The following is a 7,500-nucleotide window of genomic DNA, read 5'->3' as shown; positions in this document are numbered from 1 at the left end:
CAGAGTTTGCTAGTCAGAAAAATCTACTGGGCTTGTTTTCACCAAATTGCACTCAAAATCATGAGATTATCTGTACTAAACACCCTTGTAATCTGTCTCAACCAAATTCAAACTTTTACAAAACTATTAAAAAGTCATTCAACTGTAAACTTGGAGACTTGCATTTGTAATTTGTATGGTGTTACGTAAACCGTGCTCTTTTTTAGCCAATCAGAATCAAGTGGTTTTTTTCATGTATATTCTTGATAAGGAAATTGAATGATACTAAGGAAATTAATACTAGGGGGACAAACAAGTAAATCATCCAAATCCCACTCCGATCAAACAGTAAGCAACTGATGTCAACATTTCTTGCCCAATCAATGAGGACTTAAGGTAACGTGGACCTCACATCAAGATGAGTATGGCTATTTTCTGAAACCACTCCTGATGTGCAAGCATGAATATAAGTATTATTCTCTGGCCAAGAGTTATCCCAAGTAAAGCACTTTATTTGAACAACAACAACCTTTATTTGTACCTGCGTTAATTTACTTGATTAAAAAATATATAGAGGGTATTAAGTGGCCACGTGGAGATACGAAATTTCTCTTCGAGCGTTGAAAAATATTCACGAAGCGAACAAGTAAAATATTTTTCAACACGAGAAGAGAATTTTCACATCTCGAAGCGGTCATGTAATATTCTATTTATTATATAAACACCAATGAAATACTAAATCCTTTCACGAAAGGCATCTAAAAGCGCAATTTTTATATGTAACCATAGCAACAGTGACCTATTCACATGTGAAGATATCATGTTTTTGCACGTGGTATTTCATTGGTGTTTATATAATATATATATAATATATATATCCTTTAAAAGAAGGAAGGAGTACAGGCTGCCCATAGTAACCATTAATTAAGGGCTAAAAGATAGGGCAGCCTTGCTCAGGTTGTAAATAAATGATTATATTAAAGGGTTAGGATACAAAAACATGCACACACATTACACAAAACATTGAGAAATAGCTAGCAGAAAAAGAAAAACAAAAGAAATCTAACATGCCTGTATTAACAATGGAAGCCAGAAAAAATATAGTGTTGGTAAATCTGCTTGCAATTAATATTTAGCAATAAGAACTGGCTTAAACTTTTCCTTAAAACGTTCGAGAGAGAGAAGCTTGATGTCATCACTAGTCTTATATCATCCCTACCTTTATCACCCTGGAACCTTAGGGTGCTTTCCTTTTGTCAGAACTGGCCGGCCAGACCTGTCAGTTTGCAAAGAAAATCCAACAATTTCAAGGAACACTTGCACGATAACCCCTCGTCTTCTTCCAGAGGAGTGTATATCATCCTCAAAGAGTGTTAATTTGAAGGCGTTTTAGTGTTAAACCTTCCAAATGCCTGGTCTGGCTGGTCAGTTCTGTCAAAAGGAAACCACCCTAAGGTTCCAGGGTGATAAAGGTAGGGATGATATGACTAGCGAAGGAGATTACATGTTCTTAACCCAATTCCTCTTGAAGCCCCCTCCCCCACCCCCTCCCCCTCTTGATGAGTAAAATCTCCAATGGCATTAGACAGTAAAAATCTCTTAACTCTCACTCCCAGGAGTCAGTGGATTAATGTGACCTCCTGAATCCCCTCCCCTCCCCTCCCCTCCCCTCCCCTCCCCCCAATGACAAGTAAAATCATCTGGCGTTCGACGATGTAAAACCTGCGGGTGTTAGACAAAGGAAATAGTCGAAAGTTGGCTCAAACTGGTTTTCAAAACTTTGGAGGTAATGTGTTATTACAAAGATGAACTCTACAACACTGTTTCACTTTATGGCAATGGTGTTGTACCATATGAAACACCAATAAATTATAATTGCTTAAAAAGATGCACATATTAAAATGACTTAATAAATTACCATGGCAACAAAAGAACCATCCACAAATGCCCTATATTTTGTATTTAAGTGCTTATATCTCAAAAACAAACTTGGTGACCCCCAATTTTTTTCTTTGCTGAAAAGTGATTAGCAGGCTAAGACGAACTCTCTGCAAAAATTCTCTGGAGCGGATTCAGAGCAACTTTAAAATTTTTTCAATTGTGTAGATGGCTATGAATCTGCTCCAGATAATTTTTTTAAACTCTTCAGAAATTTATCCTTGCCCACTAATCAATCTCCAGCAATAAAAATAATTTTTTTGCCGCACATTCGTTTAAAGACAAAATCTAGGGTGTTTTCAGATGGCTCTTTTGTTGCCATGGTAACCTATTACGTCATTAATGAGTGCATCTTGTTAAGCATCTATTGGTGTTTCACATGCAGGGCTGTCATTAAGCGGCGGGAGACGGAGATTTTCCAGGACCACTTGTATATCCCCGGCTACTTTGATATAAAAACTGGCATGTTCAAGACTTCACTACACCACCTTGAATCCCTGGCTATTTTGTTGTATTTCCCCACCTACATCAAGAATGTTAGTGACAGCCCTGCATATGGCGTCATAACATTACCATTAAGTGAAAATGGTTGGTAGATTCAATCCTTTCAAATAGTACAGTTTGTTGACAGTGTTCAAACTGGTTTGAGCCTCCTTTAGTCTCACCCCCTGGAATCAATGGGTTAATAATCTATTCATTAATTTTGATGGCCCAGCAAAAACAGAAAACAGAAAATCACACCAAAAGGTTTCATACATTGTACATCCTTTATGCACCATGAAGACAAATGCATACTTAACTATTATCACACTGCCAAGAGCTGTATTGTAAAGCGGTGGAGTTGGACTCAATGATGCCAACACTAAAGTGAAACCTGCAAGTATTGTGTAAACACTGGATAATATGGTCACAATCTTATTGGAGAGCATGGAATCCATAGTGCAGCAAAACAAGTCAGAGCACTGGCTATGCTGGAAAGAGTTGCAACTGTGGAAAAAATTGAGCATTAGTACAGAAACCATTGTAAGAAATTCTTTCAGTTTAGCAGAATTCCTTGTTGAGTTGCTGAAAAGCGACCAAAAAAGTATAACTTTCAGTTCATTGCGAGGAGCGACGATGGCACAGTTGACCTTGGTGCAAGAGGTCCTGAGTTCGATTCCCGGATCTCACATCCTCGTTTCGACTTCTTTCCGTTCGGTGTAGCTCAAGTAGCTTTAAATACCCGTAAAACGGAGCACTGATGTCAAGGGGGAAGTAAAATGAGGGCACTGTCAACCTCAGGTTTGTCAGTTTGAATTGCTGTTACGAGTTATCGACGTTAAATGTGGTTGCTTTTCTTTACTTCTTTTATTGCAAACCCTACCTACAGAAAACCTAGTATGAAGAAAACGGCATAATTATATCACCTATGGGAACTTGATGGATACTAGAGGCCCATTGGGACAGTAGACAATGCATGGTGACCACCCAAACTTAGATGAAATACCAGTTCATCGCAAAACACCCAGCATATAGAAATGTTTATGGTAAGTAGATTCTTGTTACTTTTGGAAGGCCCTTCATTGAAAGACAAGGAGAATATATCCACCCCCTTTTTGTATATGTAATCGCATGGGCCCTGAGGGCAATTAAGGATTAGTTTCACATGTATTTTCAAACTTTTCAGAAAATTTGCGACGAGGGCAATTTGGAAAACTTTGAAAATACAAGTGAAATTAATCCTTAATCGCACGAGGGCACATTGCAATTACATGCTTATCACATAAAGGGCAAAATTATTGAGGGAAGCCAGAGCAGTTCTGGGACATGCTCCCATTTGGTTAAAGTTCACTTCAATAAATCATTGCTGTCAACAGAAAAGGCGCTTAAAATGTATTTTATAGGTGGACAAAAAAGTAGTTTAATCTGGAAGAAGATTGTCTTGTAACTTCGCTTGCTCTGGATAAGCAACTGTTAACCAGTCAGGATCAAGTAATCATGCCCTCTTGATTACCAAAAGTGCCCTCGTGATTAAGCAAAAATGCCCTCCGTCTCAGCCAATCAGCATTCGGTAATCTTGCCCCGTATGTGATAAGTATAGGTAATCACATGAGGCCGAGTACTGTTAAGGATTAATTGCACGAGTGTTTTGGAAATTTTGCGACGAGGGCAATTTGGAAAATTTCCAACACACAAGTGCAATTAATCCTTAATAGTACGAGGACTCATGCGATCACTTGCTTATCAATAAAGGGCAAAATTAACCAATCAGGATCAAGTAATCAAGCCCTCTCTTGATTACCAAAAATGCCCTCGATTAAGAAAAAATGCCCTCTGTCTCAGCCAATCAGCGCTCAGTAATTTTTCCCTTTATTGATAAGGAAGTTAATCACAGGTCCACTAGTATAAGGTGGCTTGGAGCACAACCATTATCCTCTCTGCTTGGGATTTCAGAAAGTGACAAGTGCCAAAATACTGGCTTCAACTTTTCTAGATGCCACTGCAATTTACGGAACTACAATTTAACTGATCAAAAATGTCACCATGTATGCATTCATAATGAGCGATGTGCAGCCGTGGTTATTTTGTGTGGCAGTATTTAATTTATAGTGATTCCAGGGTAAGGCTACCCAAGTAGAGCCAACATTTTCTTACTACTCGCCTTTTTAAAAGAGAACTGAATAGCGAACTTTGAGTTTACCTAAGTGATATGTTTCATTGCCATAGGGCTCACTGGCATAAGCACTGACTGATGGAAGAACGCCATTTGACAGGCAATTTATCCATCCTTGAATAAACAGCAAGTAAACAATGGGTAACGTGATTTCACACCTTGCTGGCTCGTCGTAGGTCGTCTCATCAGATGTCTGAAAACTTTGTGTTGCGTTGAGAGAATCGTCAACAAGTGGATCACTCTCAATGTGACAATCTCTTTTAGGTTGATTTCTTTGACCGATTGTCCCTACATGCTGTCTTTTAGCTATTGGTAAAACGTTCAAAGCCAGAAATGCCAGTCCACATACAACCATTATCGAGAAAGGAAAAAGAAAAATCCGTCTGGACCGAACTTCAATCCGTCATCTTTGGCATTTTGGATAGAAATGCCCGAAGAATTATTGGTAACATTTGAGTTGTGGTTTCGGCTGCCACGTTTAGTGCCTTGACCAAGAGCAACAAAAGCCGGAAGAAGGCCACTGGAGGTTTCACCAACGAACAGGGCTGTGATGTATGATGAGGGGAAGATCGACATAAAAGTTTTAAAAAAGCTACGGATGACGTACAATCGACTATGGCCAGGAAGAATGAAAGGATGAAGAGAACAGTGCTGTGATTTCTGCCACCGATGGAGCTGGTTTTATCCAGTAAAATCCAAGCAGAGCACATGACACAGCTCCCATTATAATGATCAAAGTGATTGCTGACTTTTCGTTCACTCTTTTCGGGAAGAAGTGATTCCCTATGGAGTAAATGACTGGACCAACATTGGCTAGTTGGAAAATAACTGCTAAGTATGATGGAAGGTTCCATCCTTCGGGTGCATTTTTCACTAACACAGGAAGCTCGACCCACAAGCCGTTCACAGCAATCCATGAGCCCAAGCCAAACAATACAACTAGAGAATATACTGGCCAAGAAATTTTTCTTTTGCAGAAAAACTCCTTCCATGTGGAGGTTACGATAGTCACGTCTGCCTTTTGCATACCGCCAGTTTCGGACCCCATGTTTTCTCCTTGCTTTGGTTTGTATTTCATGTCAGCTACAGTAAGTGACCACAGTTCAACCCATGTCTCTGCACTCACTGAGAAAACTAGACGCTCCATGAGCGTAAACTAGTTGCCTTTGGAATGTCTTTGTTTGTCCTCCTGAGGACATATATATACATATAGTGAGTAAAAAGGAAGCGAGGACGGACAACTTCTGACGTTAAAAAGTTAAAAATTAAAAATTTACTAAAACGTTTCGGTCAAAGACCTTCTTCAGTTATGACAACTTTTGAATAAAAACGACACTTAAATAAGATTTAGGGGCTAAACAATTACACAATACCAAGTGACAGCTGTCAAAAAAATATATAGATTGCAAAAAAGAAGAACAAAAAGTTGTGCTAATTTGTACATGACAAAAAAGCTAAATTAGCGAAGCAAAAAAATTAACAAAACCCCTAGAGGGGCCCTTAAACAATATAAATCATAATGAGCTTCCCGGCCAGGGCCTTTGAGTTCAGCTAAAACCTAAGGGCCTGACGAAATCCAAGAAAAGGGCCTTAGAACGGTTAATCATGTAGGATGTACACTATGGGAAAGGAAACTAATTGTAACAAATTCTGTTTTTTGAATAAAATTCCTTCCTTTTATTTAAGCCGTGGGGTGCTAGAGAGAACAGCTGAGCACTCCAATAAGCCTCTTTTGTAATTAAAAGCCTATCGATTTCTCAGAGTTGCATGAAGCCTGCACCTGATCAATGCATTGAAATGAAAAATCATCTAGGGTATGTGGGATTTTGTTAAAATGCACTGCTACTTCGCAAGTTGTTTTGTTGGTAAGCATAGCAGACTTGTGATTACGGAACCCAATTCTAAAATCAGTGGTGGTAGATCCCACATATTGCAGGCGACATTTCTTGCAAGATGCTAAATAAATAACGTTTTAGAATCGCAGGAAAGACTGGAATGAATGGTGTATTTTTTTTCCGTCTTAAAGCTAAGGAAAGATTTAGATTCCACAAAGAAATTCTTACAAAGATCGCATCTATTTCGATTGCATTTAAAACAACCATTGTTGTGGTGATCCGTTCGTCCCTCTTGTAAGAATTTCTTTGTGGAATCTAAATCTTTCCTTAGCTTTAAGACGGAAAAAAAATACACCATTCATTCCAGTCTCTTCCTGGGATTTCTACAAACGTTAGTTATTTAGCCTCTGGCCAAGACATGTCGCCTGCAATATGTGGGATCTACCACCACTGATTTTAGAATTAGGTTCCGTAATCACAAGTCTGCTATGCTTAGCGCTACAAACAACTTGCGAAGTAGCAGTGCATTTTAATCAAAATCCCACAATACCCTAGATGATTGGTTCATTTCAATGCATTGATCAGGTGCAGGCTTCATGCAACTCTGAAGAAATCGAGAGGCTTTTAATTACAAAAGAGTCTTATTGGAGTGCTCAGCTGTTCTCTCTACGCACCCCACGGCTTAAATACAAGGAAGGAATTTCATTCAAAAAACAGAATTTGTTACAATTCGTTTTCCTTTCCCATAGTGTACATGCCTACATGATTAACCGTTCTAAGGCCCTTGTCTTGGATTTTCGTCAGGGCCCTTAGGTTTTAGCTGAACTCAAAGGCCCGGGCCGGAAGCTCATTATGATTTATATTGTTTAAGGGCCCGCTCTAGGGGTTTTGTTAATTTTTTTGCTTCGCTAATTTAGCTTTTTTGTCCATGTACAAATTAGCACTCACTTTTGTTCTTTCTTTTTTGCCATCTTATATATTTTTTTGACAGCTGTCACTTGGTATTGTATACTTGTTAGCGCCTAATCCTATTTAAGTTTCGTTTTTATTCAAAAGTTGTCATAACTAAGAAGGTCTTGACCGAAACGTTTTAGT

At 38.8% G+C, this 7,500-nt stretch overlaps 1 pseudogene; it reads right to left on the bottom strand.

The window, feature by feature from the left end:
* Positions 1-5,672, bottom strand: part of LOC137984245 (solute carrier family 52, riboflavin transporter, member 3-B-like) — an 8,483-nt pseudogene extending 2,811 nt beyond the window's left edge.
* Between the last annotated feature and the right edge of the window lie 1,828 nt (positions 5,673-7,500).

The sequence above is a fragment of the Montipora foliosa genome, chromosome 14 (assembly GCF_036669935.1).
Source record: "Montipora foliosa isolate CH-2021 chromosome 14, ASM3666993v2, whole genome shotgun sequence".
Lineage (NCBI taxonomy): Eukaryota > Metazoa > Cnidaria > Anthozoa > Scleractinia > Acroporidae > Montipora > Montipora foliosa.
The sequence above is the reverse complement of the archived record's forward strand: the minus strand, read 5'-3'. Positions and strand labels throughout refer to the sequence as shown.